This window comes from Anas platyrhynchos, chromosome 16, assembly GCF_047663525.1.
Source record: "Anas platyrhynchos isolate ZD024472 breed Pekin duck chromosome 16, IASCAAS_PekinDuck_T2T, whole genome shotgun sequence".
NCBI lineage: Eukaryota > Metazoa > Chordata > Aves > Anseriformes > Anatidae > Anas > Anas platyrhynchos.
Genome location: NC_092602.1, coordinates 16,694,769 through 16,709,903, shown reverse-complemented (window position 1 = coordinate 16,709,903; position 15,135 = coordinate 16,694,769). Strand labels below are relative to the sequence as shown.

The 15,135-nt window shown below is 39.2% G+C and overlaps 1 pseudogene; it reads left to right on the top strand.

Annotated features, from left to right (window-relative positions):
• The window catches only part of LOC119714994 (kinesin-like protein KIF27), a 43,914-nt pseudogene extending 29,040 nt beyond the window's left edge, over nt 1-14,874 (top strand).
• Nucleotides 14,875-15,135: the final 261 nt, after the last annotated feature.

Below are 15,135 nucleotides of genomic sequence, written 5' to 3'. Positions count from 1 at the left end.
AACTCTGCCATGGACAGAGACACCTTTCACTAGATCAGGTTGCTCAAAGCCCCATACAAATTGACTTAAAACACAGAATTTATCACAGTCATAAAGCTGTAGTCTTTAGTGATCTTTTTGTGCAATGTTTAACAGTTCAGATAGGAAGCATTCCCAAAATGAATGATTATTCTGTACTGATAAACTGAACATTTTGGGTAATAAGTTGGTAACAGTACCTTCTTTTGCACTTGGGACAAGTGTTCTAAGCAGAACCTTCTCTTGCAAAACCTTCTGGTACACAGGTACTCAGAAATATTATTTAAACACCTGCAATTCTGCATACAAGGTCAGGTAGTGAAAGACTTTTAAACTGAAATACTATTGGAATATCAATAAAGAATTACTGAACTATTCCAAGTGTTTTTTTGGTGCTTTTTGGCAGGTGTATACCAGTCCCCCTGCTTTTTCCCTGGCTCGGATGATGGCAGGATTCCGTGCTCGTAGCCAGATGATACTGAGCTACATAGAAGATCAAGATGAAGTCCTTCACTGCCACCTCTCTATCAGAGTGATGAAGAGAAAGAAAATACAGACAGTCAAAAGTAATTTATTTTTTTTTTCTCATTTAGGTAATTTTTTCTTTAACTTTTGTTACAGATAAATATATAGCAAATACAATATTACTGCCTAATCCTACTGTAATGTGAGGCCATTTGTGATACTACTTAAAATAAATTTGCAGGACCAACTAGGCATATTATGAAACTAGTTTAAAAACCACATTTTTTTGATGCGATAAAGATTGCATGATCTTTTTTTTGGGGACATCATCCAACAAGATCAAGCATGGGAAGAAGAAGGTGCAAATGCTTATGTAAGCTTTCTCAGTTTGGCACTCTTCTCTTTAATATCATGTACTTTATATAAAGTTAAAAGAAAAAAAAATCCCTTTGTGTTTAGAATGTATCATGTTTTCCATTCTTTCTTAGGCATTCAATAAACCAAAAATGGACACGAAAACAGGCTTCTCTGTGCTTTCCCTTTGAGCAAAGTGACATGAAATGTCAAGTTGACAAGTCCAGCTTATGTGACAAATCTGTGCCACAGACTGATACAGCCACAGGTAAAATGGAAGTCATGAGAGTAAATTGTGTTAGATATAATACTAGAATATGCAATAATGTCTTTATCACATGTAATTATTTTTCTCATCAAAATGTCTTTATTTGCTACAAATACTTTTTTCATTATAGCTCAACATAAATTTATTTTTTAATTATTTTCCTTTTCCCTTTTCTGAAATTGACATCAGTGACCTTAATGTTTGAGTACTACTTACTAGCGAGAAAGCACTTGACCTACAAATCTAGTACTAGTTCAAGAAAAGGAAACATGCTATTATTTCATCAGAGATGCACTGAAAATGCTTAAATTAAATATGTTTTTTCTCTCTCAGATTAGCATTCATTAGCATTCTTGAAATGCTAATGCATGCTGTCATTTCCATATTTAGACGGCAGGGAAAAGACTCTTTGCAATACTCTCTCCTTTTGGCTCTTTCGCTTCATTTGTAAGAATTCTATACATACTATATTTCAGATCACTGTCTTTTGGCTAAAGAGTGTATTCCTTTTATTCCTTTTTTATTCCTTTTTTTTTTGGTCTCCACATTGTTTTGTTTTCTTTCAAGGTGAAGAAATCGACTGCCTCCAGAAAAGTCATGTTTTTAACATGCAGAAGTTAAAGAATTCAGAGTTGAGACTCACTGAGGCCAAGCAAAAAATGGGAGAACTTGCACTTAACATCAAAATGAAAGAAGAACTTATTAAGGAATTAGTAAGAACAGGTAAGTGACTGAAAAATTGAAATGAAGACATTCAGAAATAAGCAAGAAAAAAGACACAAAACTTCTGAAGACCTGCATATCTTAGTTTTTGGGTAATTTTCTTCTGCGGGAATACTTCTGGTAACTTACAGTTTCCTAACTTCTATGAATTACTTGCTATGAGTGCATTGAAGGCTGCAAATTTTTATTGTGTCCTACTCAGCTGTGATCTGCAGATTTGTTTGTTAAATATTTTTTTGTGTTTTGTAGCTTATTGTGTTTATCCACCTATAGTGTAATTTTTCATGTACGCTTAGTGCAACTGATCTCTTCATGGACATGTGTTTGTCACCCAGTGTCTGGGATAGGAGAGAAGATACGACACTGTGCTGGGAATGCTTGCATTGCCATCATAGCAGTAGAGAAGCAGGAGTCAGAAGTGGATGAGGGAAAAGGTCAGTGTCCCTGTTAGCCTATATCATTACACACCTGTCCTGATACATATATGCTTGCCAGAAACTTATCATTGTGATGACCCTAAAGATCTGTGCTTACCTGTTTCAATCACACTCTTCTAGTGTGTACATATTCTCCTGAGGCAGTCTTTTGGCATTGAGAAACATTGTGCACCCCCAGTAACAGTACTTACGGAATCCCAAACAGAGCAAATCAGATTGCCCGAACAGGGCAAATCAGTAGAAACACAATCGAGAGTTTTTTGCTGATTACCAAGTTGAAAGCTGAGAAATATGTAGCATATTCTTCTGGGGAACAAACAAACAAACATACAAACAAACAACAAAAAACATAATAATACAGGCAAGCTATTTTGTCAAGGACTGCAGTAGGCAGAAAATTTTCACTTGATGTGGCACTCAGGTGTTACTTTCTTTGGTGACATCAGATGGTTTATGAAGAGTTCAGATTTAAAATTCCTTTGTTCATCTATATTTCAGTGTTATAAGGGAGCTGTTTGTTTAGGTTTGGAAAATGTCTCAGAAATTTTTGGTTTAATCAGGATGAAGTAAGTAACGATTCAATTACAGGTTTAAGTGATACATTGCAAATTATTAGCTTGCTGTTTTAAAACTATTTGGATATGATGTCTTTAAGGTAAGGATGCAGAGTGTGTAAGCAGGCAATATTCTTTGAAGATAACTAAACCGGAGCAAGAATCCGAGCAGGCCAAAATGGAACTGGCCGAAACTCAAAAACAGCTTCAGGAGCTGGAGAATAAGGAGCTGAGAGAGCTTCCTGAGAAAGCCAAGCTGCAAAGAGAGTTCTGAAAGAAGATGGATGCAGCTAAGCTGAAAGTGCAGGTATTTCCAATATGACCATTAGGATTTGCAAATTCCTGTCTCAGCATCACCTGAGACACTATCATCCGTACACTCTGCTTGTGAAACTCTCACCAGCTTCACACAATTGAAGCTAGTTGGATTGAAGTAGCCAATGAGAACCTTCACACAGTTATACCCACTACTATTTAACAACTAAGTAGTTAGATAGTTCTGTCTTTGATGATTTTACGAAGGCTCAGAGACCTTAGAGATAATGTGTGATTGTTGTGGCAAAATGTAGCAAGTCTTGCTCACTGTCCTAACTCAGTGAAATAGAGAATTAACCTGAGTCGGGTTTTAGTTTTAAGTTTTCCTGTTGTTAAGCTGAAATTTTCCATGAACATTCAGGCCTTACAGAAGAAGAAGCAAGACACTAAGAATCTGGCTTCTCTATCTAACCAAAGTGAAAAACGAGCAATAGAACTTGAACAGAACGTGGCTCAGATGAAGCATCAGCAGACCCTGCTAGAGAAAAGACTGCGTGAGGAGAGTGAAAAAAAAGAAGCAACTAGAAGCAGAGCTTCAGCGGGACCAGCTACAAATTAAAGTAGGATTCTTTCTGTTTCCTTATGACAAAGAATAAGATCAACCAGTTTGACCTTTGTTTTCCCAAAGGCAATGTACTATACTACCAGATTTTGTCCTTTTAAGTAATTGCTTACTTGACACTGAAGAAATTGTGTATAAGTATTTTCACAGAAATCTTCATTCTTCCTTTCTCTTCAGCTATTTTTTTGAATGTTATTATGTGATGTCTAGCCCTGAGTTGCAATTTTGCATGTAAATTAGTTCAATATTTCTGATTTCATGATTGTGTAGATTCTGTCATTAAATGTGTTTGAAAAACACACTGACTGAGGCAGAAAGAAAGTTTTGTTTGTTTTTGTTTAGAGGAACTTCAGCTTAAGATGGAACAGCAACAGAAGATTCTTAAAGACAGAGAGATTGCTGCATTTAAAAAGAAGAAAAATAACTCGGTGTGGACTTTACAGAAATCAGAGGTAGCTAATCTATTCCAAATCTGTGTGGACACTGAAAAGAAAGGTGTCTTTATTCACCCCGTGTCATCTTTGTAAAGCGTTTGGAAGAAGAGTATTCTGTCCTCCCTCCCCTGTTTTTTTTTTAAATTGTTTTTTTTTTTTTTTTTTTTTTTTTTTTTGTAGCAAAAACTGAGACAAGTCAAGAAGCTCTTTAACTGGTTTTGAATGAACGAAAGGAGAGGGCTGTAATGTCTTTGTTTTTTCTATGACTTGTCAAAGGAAGTAATTCAGATAGCTGGAAATTCAACGAGTTTGGTTGTCTGGTAGGCTTGAAGGTGATTCTGATGAGCTCTGTTATAAATGTTGCACGGTTTGTTTGTTTATTTCTTTTCCCATCTGACAAATATGACAGACGGCTATGGTTTTGGTTGTTCATGACAGTGTTAGAATAGTAGGTTTCCTGTGCAACAGTGCTACCTGCATGATTTCAGAACTAGACATTGGAACATGAGAGTTTCATGAGTTAACCAAAGTCTTTAGAGGTGAAAATCAATTTAAAAAACGAAATAAAAGCAACTTCTTAGCCATACCAGCAATATGCCCACTGATAAACCATTGCTTCAGAAGAGACTTATAATAGACTCTGCTAGCAGGATCAGAACTCCCATTTTTTCTTTCTTTCAGCATCACAGTTTCTCATCACGATGTGTTTTTCCACAAATCTTGGTCTTGGGCAAGAATCATGCAATGAGGATGGGCTAGCTGATTTCTTGTGGTACCTTTCAAACTTAGTTGTTGTCATTCTATATATGACATCTATTTCTATAACTGTTTTTAGGAAAATAATACATTTCCTTAAAAGCATCTGATAAAATTGTTTGCATAAGATGTAGTAATATAACATTGCTGAGCCTCTCCTTAAGTCAGTCCTATTTCTGTATTATCCTGAATCAGGATTCTGTTGAACACTTAATGTTAAGAATTGAAATGTTGATTTCTCACGTTTTATCAGTTACTCTAAAAGAGGAAAAACATAGTCATAAAATTCTGACCCAAATAGTCCTCGTTAATGCTCTCTGGATCTCTGTTTAAATTGTAGAAGTTAGAAGAGCAAAAGAAATGGCTGGATGAAGAAATGGAAAGAATTCTTCAACAGCACCAACAGTTAGCGGAACTAGAAGAAGATTTAAAGAAAAGAGAAGCCATTGTAGCTAAAAAAGAAGCATTATTGCAAGAGAAGAGCCTCCTAGAAATCAAGAAACTGAGATCTAGCCAGGTGATTTAAGAAAAAAAAGAAAGAAAGAAAGAAAGAAATTTAACACAATTGTAGAGCTGCCTGAAAAGACTATGGGAGGAGGGCAGCCGGATAACAGAAGAGGTTTAAGCCATGCGACTTGTATCTCTAGCGCTGCCATTACATTATTGTGTGGCTTGATCAAATGAACATTTTAAACATGAATAATAGAATGTAATAACCTTTATTTACATGATATCCCCGAAATTCTAACAACAAAACAAAATCTGACTTCCAAAGTTCTGTTATTGCAGCACATTAAATAACAATATCTAAAAAATTGCTCAATGCCTGCAAAGTAGAGAACATGGCAGAGAAACATTCTGTATTATTTACTTTGGCTACTGAGAAACAGAAATTGAAATGTCATTGTCACCGTAATGACTAACTCATGTAAGATATGTAGAAAACTGCACATTGCTTTTCTTTGTTTTCTTTCATCTTTTGATTAAATAGTAAATTTTATGGTAGCTGTCTACTTAGCCTAAATGGCGTCCCTTTACAAGAAGTAGACAGGTCTTCCACTTTAGGATGCGACAGTCTCATGTACATGTTTATGGGGAAGGAGTTTTATATTTACGGTTTCTTTCATTCTTCCTCTTATTTCTTTCTCTCTCTCTCTCTCTTTTTTTTCTTTTTTTAAAGGCTTTAAACAAAGATAGTATGAAATTGTCTACTCGCTTAAGTATGCTGGACCAGGAATTGTGTGATAAAGGTATGCAGCTTCAGGACAGCACTACTGAAGATAAGACAGACATTCTGGAAAAAATTCAGGTTCTTCAGAAGGAAAGGGATCAGCTACTCAGAAGAAGAAATAGTGTGGATGAGAAACTGAAAGAGGGTAACTGAAAAGTGTTGTCAGCTGAAGTAAGTAACTATCTCTGAGATACATCAAAGTTTTAGGCAATGTTGTATAATGAAGTATTCCAATCATGACCTAAAATGTCTCCCAGTATTAGACAGTAGAGAATCAAGGAACTGAGGTTGGGTGTTTTTGTTAACAGCCGACATGAAAATACTGCTATAATGGCACTACTTCCATAACAGTGAACAACATATACTTTCAGAGGAACTTACTTACTTTAGCTAGAGTCCGGACAAATGTCGCTGGCCTAACAATTCTATAATTAGAAATAATGAAACAGGATGTCCATCAATTTATCTTAGGCAGCTATTTTCCTATCAGGACATAGAACAAGGTGAAGTACTCTAATAGTGATGTCCCTTGATTTTTTTTTTCATAGGCTTTTGTGAAAGACCAAACCTCACCTGAAGGCCTCCATATAGTTACAATGAAAATAAGCCATACTGTGGATGTTACACACTTGAATTGATCAGTATAATTAAGTTGAAGATTGAATAAATTGATGTAAAATACACAGATTTGTTTTAGGTCTTGAGAAGCAGCAGTTGGGGCCTATTACTGAGCTGATAGCATGCCAGAAAGAATCCTATTTGCTTCACTCCACAGAATCTTCTGCAATACTTCAGGGCATGAATTTCTGCCACCTTCCTGCACAGATAATGGTCACCAAACTGCTTACAGATCTGATTGGTTCATTAATCGCTAATTAGAAAACTAGTTCAACTGAAAAAGTAATAGAAGTCATCAAATTGTGGGGAGGGGAAAATGGAGGAAGAATAGAATGTAGGCTTTTGTGGTGATGAACCATTTGTTTGAACTCTGGTCTGTGGAAGGGATATCAAGACATTTCCTGCTTGCTCCAAACAGGTTCTAGATTTGTACTCTTCCTCTTATTTTTCCCATTCCATTCTCTGTACTACTACTAGTTAGTCTTGCTCTTCAATTTAGATTCACCTTTGAGAATGAAGTTAATGTCTTATGCACACAAAGGTTTGTTTTGTACTTTTTTTACAATCTCACTCCTGTGTTTCTGTGTAGGAAGAACATGTCCTTTTGCAGCTGGAAGAAGGAATTGAAGCCCTGGAGGCTGCTATTAATTACAAGAATGAAAGTATTCAGAGTCGCCAGTACTTGCTTAGATCCTCTTCACAGATCCTTTCACAGAGTGAGGATAATGCAATAGGAAAACTAGTTTCCTTGTCTGCTGATGAGCTCAGAGCTATCCTCTTCAAATACTTTAACAAGGTTTGCTTTGGCTAATGATCAATATTTTATCCTATTACCTGTTATTGCACTAAATAGTTAAATGAAATAGTGTCAAGAAGTAAAGTCAATTTAATCCACTTTCCTTGAAAGCCTGCTTAGGTTACTCACATCTGTTGTTAATTTGGATATTTTGCATCTTGACATCAACATAAAAAAAGATGCTTTTCTATTACTTGTTTGTATCTTGTTTTGGTGTCATTAGCTTAAAAGGTGTTGCAACTCTGGAAATTTCCTTGCTCCTTTCCACTGCTTTATGCTGCTAACTTCTCAAGTAGCAACATATTTAAACAGTGGTGTCGTATTGAAATTCTTCCCACCTGCAGTCTTTATTAACCTCAGGATAGTATTTCTTTTTTCCAAATCCATTATAAAATCTTTCTGCAAACAAGCGCTTACCACCATATACTGAAGAATCGTAATGACACCTGGAAACATAAAAAAGAAATGCATTAGGACTTGGTGTCTCTCTTTGCCCATGGGTGAACCTTGGGTGATTTTGTGAACAAGTTGTCTGTGGTACACAAATTGGCAGTTTTCCAGAAACAGGAAAAAAACTCTTGTATCAGTTTAAGTTCTGCACAGGGCATTAAAAAATCCACTAGTCCATGTGATCAAAATCTACAGAGCTCAATTCTGAAGTGTGAACTCGTGTCAGCAGGCAAATCTGTTTCCAGTATAAGCTTACAGCTTATACAGACAATTGCTTTTGTATCCATTCATCTATTAAGCAGAACTGTAAAAGCATTTGTTGAAATGGTTTGATAGAAGTGTATTAGATTGTCTTAGATTGTTGGCCTGCGAGAGTCTGAACGTAAATTACAACTGCAGACTGAAGAACAGGAGATGAAGGTCATAGACCAGGAAAATATAATACGTGAATTGGAATCTGCACTTGAGCACATCAAGTTGCAGTGTGACAGGCAGCTGACGCTACAACACAGAGAACATGAGAAAAAACTACAGTTGATACTGCATCATTTCAAGGGTGCTTGTTTGTTTTCCAAGGGGAATTGTACAGCAGATATTATCTTTAGTCACTGTTGAGAAATACTGTGTTTCATATGAAAGAAAAAAGAAGATATGAGGTAGAAAGATAGCATTTTGGCTGTTACTAATTCTGATGTCATGTAGGATGCTGATGAACAGACACAAGGTGCTTGTATAAAAGAAAAAAGCTGACCATTTTTAAAAAACGGTCAGAATTGTCACATTTTTATATTCAATTTGTTGACATTGGAAAGGTGAAAGATAGTAATCCCCTTGATCTTTATCCTCTAAATGCTCCTATTAAAATGGAGAATTGGGGTTGGCATGGGCTTTTTGCTCCTCTGTCATACTAGTTTAAATGTACACCCTGAAAGCAGAGTGTCAGCAAAATACAGGACATTCTCTAGCTGGGCATCTTGATTTTGGCACAGAGAAGTGAAGTGAAGATTTGATTCTCATACTAGTTTTACTTGCCCTAGAACAAGATGGTGAAGGTATTGCAGAAACCTTGAAAGAGTATGAAGTAAAAGTCCAGCAACTGGAAAAAGACTTCTTTTATTCTAGAGAAAACCAGCAGAGAGCTGAAGAAGAAATTGAAGGGCTTTTTTGGAGAGTCACCCCATCAACTAATGGCACCTACTAAATGTAAGTACATGATCTTAAAATGCTTTTGTGTTTGTCAGTAGATCATTTGAGGGGTAGCAAACAGACAGAATTATATCAGATAGACATAAAACTCATATTTTTACTGAACTAACTCTTATCCAGGAAGGTACTACATCTCCCCACACTTGCAAAGGAGAGACAACATCAGTTTGTAATAGAGGCAGTGGTATAACACTGTTCTAAATTCGTGTTTGGTTTTCTGTGGATTCGAGCATAATTTCAGAAGCTACAGTCTCACACTGTTGTGGTTGAGAAAACGGTATTTTATGATCTGAAAGACTCTGAATGGCATTATAATTAACAAATGTGTAATATGCTATGCTTTTAGATGCCAGTATTTTAAACAATCAACTTGATTTTGCTGCCAGCACTTGATTTCATAGAAGTTATTTCTTGGAAGATTGTCAATGAGGAGGTCCATACTTCCAGTTAACTAAAATCATTCTTTATTAAGGTTAAAAGACCTAGATATTTGTAGTAAGAAGATAAGCTTCCTAATGTGATCTATGCTTTGACCAAAAAAAAAAAAAAAAAAAAAAAAAAAAAAAAAAAAGGACCAACAAACAACTATGAAAAGTTTTTTTGATTGTTCCAGGTCCTACTAACCACAACTCAAACTTAAAATGAAGTAGTTCTAGTGTAGAAGCAAAAATGGTTTAATCATTGTCATTATCTTGGTTGTCTTACACCTCACACTGCCACCACCACACGCACAGTGCAGCCTTCTTGGCCCCGTGTTTCGTCTTAAGGCTCAGCGTGACTCATTCTTCCTCTTAACTGATGGTTCTATTTCGTCACACTTGAGGTAGTGCCATGTCTTTGTAACACGTAGATGCTGGTCACATATGCATCTGTTGCTACCAGAGTGAATTGAGGTTTAGCTCTCCAGGCAGGATAATAAGCCTAGAGGTTCATTAGTCGAAAGTATGCTGTGACGGTGTGAACATGAATATTGCACAGGTTGGACTGTAAATGAGCATGGGGAAGATTATTCTGTGTCTAATACACAAAGAAGCATGTAGTCCAGGACATGTTTTGCTGTGAGGAAACATCCATCGCAGCCAAACTGTAGCGAAATGTAGAAGGGTGAATGTCCCTGTGAATTTCTAACTTTTTCAAATCCATATGTTTGTAACGTTTGTAAGAAGCGCTCAGTATTTTTGTATAATTACCTTTAGTTATCTTTCCTCTGAATATATTTTGGGGCATAATACAATGTAATAAAAAAGTGATGAGCTTTAAAAATAACAAAAATCCCTGTGTACATTAAAGTCACATTCAAAGACTATGTTTTGTGTGTTCTGCTACTGAAATTGCAGACTACTTTTGAAAATACGAAGAATTTCATATTTTACTGTCATGGTTCAGTTGTTTTAAGATTGCCTAAATTGCAAGTTAGAATGGTGAAGCTTGTATTACAAGCAAAGAGCCAGCGGAAAGTAAAAGACACAGTCTTTTACTTCCTCGTCTTTCGGGTCCTTAACATACAATGGTGCTAGCTCAGACCTAGGAATAACCAGTCTTTATCTTGTTCCCTGTCTCAAGTCCCCCCTTTTCTTGAGCCTAAGCAAATTCTTTGGCTTATTACAATCCTTCTTGATTAAAAGTTTTCATTAAATTCTTACCAGTTTTGACTTGGTGCTTGCTTCAGTTACACTTCCAGGTATCATAATCTAGTCCTTCATACAGCACCAAAATGCACATTGTACCACTACACAAGTCAAGACTACTACTCTTAAAAAGAAGATCAGGATTCCTCTAAACGATTGCTTAAGCCAAGAAAAGTTGGGTAACCAAAAAGGTGATTTTGTTGCATAATTCTCGAAAACCCCAGGAGGTGTCATCTTGAATTACCTTATGTAATCACCTTAGACTAATCACCTTATTACCGTAGTCTTTCCCCAAATGTTTTCGTGCTCAGTCTCAATTCCTCCTGCCTCATTTACACACATACAGCAACTAATATTGATTAAAGTGCATCCTTCCCCTTGGGAGGCAAATAAAAGGTCTAGTGCCTAAAACATTGATTTGTTCTAGTTGCTTGCACCAAACTGTAAGATGTTGTTGCAAATATTGGTTTCCGAAATGGGTTAGATCTTCTCCTTTGTCCGGCATTTGGTAAGGCCTGCCATCCAATATCTCCAAAGGGGCTTAGTTTGACCAAGTTTGCTCCTGGGGGATGGATGGAGCCCGTGGTAGGGAGCCATGTGGGAGCAGTGCTTGAGGAGCTGCTGCCTTTGGCAGCCCCTGCAGGCTCACTTCGGGAATCCCGTGTGAGGGATGAAGTTCTGTGTTTTTTGTTTTGTTTTTGTTTTGTTTTGTTTTGTTTTGTTTTTCTGAAGAAACCGGGTGTTTAAGAAGGAAATGCAGAGTTGCCTTTGTTTGGCACTCGATGGTCTTGAGGTCTCTTCCAACGTAGACATTCTGTGATTCTGTGAAGTCACAAACGCCAAGGCATCACACTGGCTGGCTCTGCAGCACAGATGCCAGGAGTGCTGCTTGGCATGGTGGCGGCGGCGCGGTGCCCCAGCCCCAGGCCCATCCCAGCCCCAGCGCACGTCGCCCTCCACTCCCCCATGGAGCCCCCCGCCGCCTCAGCAGCCCCGTGGCGGACGCCCCATGGCAGAGCCGCCCCCGAGGAGAAGGAGCCTGCAGCCCTCTGCCCGCAACGCACCGCACTGCACCAAGCGCCGCGCAACGGCTGCCACCACCGCGGGGGCTCCTGGTGTGAGCGGCAAGCGGTGGCAAGGGGGGGCTGTGCTTCCTGAGTCAAGCTGCTGGACACCGGCTTGCCTGGGCAATTGCCCATGTTGCTGAGGAGGCAACAGAGCCAAAGCCCTTCGGGCTGAAGATCCAGCACAGCTGGGGAGGCTTTGGCATTTCTGCACAATGCTGCTCAATCCTGCTTGGGAGCCCAGCCTCAGGTGCGGAATGAAGCCAAGCAAGCTCGAGGGAAACTGTGTGCTGGTAAGTTGTCAGTTCTTGCTTTCTTTTTCATTCCTCACGCCTAAGAAAACCTAACTCTTTCAAGCACCTGTTTGAAGACACGGTTTGATGGACTTGATTCTGGGTGTGCTCCTTAAGCTTGTTCGGCAGCTGTTGAACCCCGCTACACTTGCAGGAGACCTATGCTCGAGTTGATGCTTGCTGTGATCAAGCGGTGTTCTTTTGCTCTTCTTTGCTTTGGGGATGGTGGGTGAGGTTGCAAAGAGTTTTCAGGAGGATTCTTCTTTTCCTTTGCAGAATCCCAGACTGCGTATTAGAGCTGCTCTTCATCTCTGCTCGGAAAAGCTTCACCAAAAGAGAATGGAGATGAGGAAGGCAATGGAGAATGATGAGGACTATTTGCAGTCAGCACCCGTAAGCTTTGTGAAAGAATCAGGTGCATTTCTGTAGTGGTAGAAAGCGTAGCTGGAAAGACTTCCTAAGAACGTCAAGTCCAATTCATTGTTCTCAGTTAGAGCAATCCCGTAGTTTAGACTCCTGATAAGGTATTTGTCTGTAGGCAGCTGCCAACTTGTCCAGCTAATCCAATTCAGCCTGGAAAACAAGCAAGCAAGCAAGCAATCAAAAAGCACAGAAACCTGCAGTTTATGGAGTGCAACTGTCTCCTTTCTAATCTCATGGGTTTCACCAAGTTTTGGGTGACTCCAGGGCTGGCTTGCCAGGGAGACTTTCTTGAATTGCTGGCAGATCAGCCAGAAGGGCAATACAAGACCCTGGCTAAACACAATCTGTAGGCTGCTTCTAGATCAACAGTTTCCTTGGTTACTCCACAACCTCCACAATCTCCACTTGCTTCGAAGCTGTGAAGATTGCAAGTCCACTTTGTGTTTTTCAGCCACTCTGTGTCAAACGCTAAGAGTTTTCACTGGCTGTTAAAACAGAAAGGACAAAGAGCCCCTCCTCTGGGTCTTCAGAAGGCTCCTAAGATCCCCCAGACTGGCTAAGTAGCGACGCTCTAGTATAGATGCATCTAGATGCAGTAGAGCTAGATGGTGGGAGAGAGGCTCTAGCATGGACGTGACACGCTTTGACAGCATCTTTTCTCTGACAGCAACTTCTGCCTTGGCTCTTCCCATCAAGCCAGAGCAGTTTCTTGGCCTGTGCAACCTGCAGACTGACCTCTCGTGTGTATCCGTGCTGGACTGAGGGTAATGTTTGGAACACACACTGATGCTGTATTCACTAGAACTTTGAGAAGAGAGCACAAGAAGCTAACCTGCATACGAGTTTCTTAGGTTTCTGTAGAGAGAGAGAGATGTACATGCATACATATTTACTTCTGTCTTTACTTCTTTCAAGATATCTTTTGTTCTCCAAAATGAATCCTCTGACTGTTACTAACGTATGGGACACACCTTGACACTCTAATGGCATAGAAATACTTTTCAGCTCATCCTTGCTATTGTTTCTGGATTGAAAAAATAATTGTGAATATGATTACCTGCTTGGAATCTTTTTTTTTTTTTTTTTTTTTTTTTTTTTTGTATATATCTATTCTATTATGAAATCCTATAAAAAGGAGTGAACTCAAGAGGAAAAAAAAAAAAAAAGAAAACAATTTTATATCCACTTCTAAATTAGCTCAACAAATGAAACAGTAAAAAATGCACATAATATTTCTTCTATCCCAAGATTTCATGGTACAATAGTTCTTTGCCTAACCCTGCAATAGCCCCATAAGCATTGCAATTGCTTACTTGTGTTCTTCTCCTTTGCTTGTGTTTAGTGTTTGCTTTTCTAATGTTACAACATTGGATTGATTTACCTCTTTAGGTATCAAGAGAAGAAGGCATTTGCTTCAGAGGACAGTACTTTGATGCTTTCCAGGGCTAATGGCCAAAGTTCTCAAAGCACTTTTTTTTCTTTTTTTTTTTCCCCCATCAGTGATTTATACATTTGTCAATCTTTCCATCTTCATTTACAACTCCGAATTTAGGTTTTAGGTGAACAAGAACCCTGAAACCAGCTGAAGCCATATCAGACATGAAGCCATATCAGACATAGTAAGGACATGTGTCTGTGAGGAAGTAATTCAGAGTGATTCTCTGGTGTCCTTTGGACAGCTTTCCTCTGGTCCTCTGCACTAAGCATCCCCAAGGGATATTTCAAAGCTCTCGGAATGATCTGTCATTCTCTCTTCCACTAGAGTCTCCATTAGAAAAGCGTGACTATTCCTTGCCCATGTGGAAAAGAAGTCCTCCTTGCGTTGTTTCTAAGCAAAACCTCTTTCTTGTGTTCTATGGACAGAAACCACTTGGCTAGACAAACTCAATCATTGCAAATGGAAGGAGTGGAACTACTTCAGCACCGTGCTTCGGCTTCTAAGCAGAACTGTAATGTAGGTGGGGACGTAGCAAGAGGACATGGCCAAGCCAGGGTGGACTTGAAAGTGCCGTGTCCGAGCCACAGCAAGAAGTCCGTGATTGCCCCTTGGAGACTGCTGCTCACCTAGTAGCACAGCAGCTGGAACGCTTCTGGATACTGCTGATGGATTGCCACGAATCAGGCAGTGACACAAGCTACGAGAACGACGGAAGTGACTGGAAGTGATGCTTCTCCCTGTTCTCCATTGCAATTTGTGAAAGAAAGGAGAAGAGAGGAGAAGAAGAAAGGAGAAGACGGGAGGGAAGGGGAGGGAATGAAGAGAACGGGAGGGAGGGGAGGGAAGGGTAAAAACGAGAATGGGAGGGGAGGGAAGGGCAGGGGAGGGCAGGGGAGTTCTGGGGAGGGCAGGGGAGGGCACGGGAGGGCAGGGGAGGGCAGGGGAGCAGAGTGTAGTGGAGTGTAGGGTAGTGTATGGTAGTGTAGGGTAGTGTAGGGGAGGGGATTGTTTGGTGAGGAGAGTGTAGGGGAGCGTAGGGGAGGAGAGTATAGGGGAGTGTAGGAGAGGAGAGTGGAGGGGAGTGTAGGGAAGGGGAGTGTAG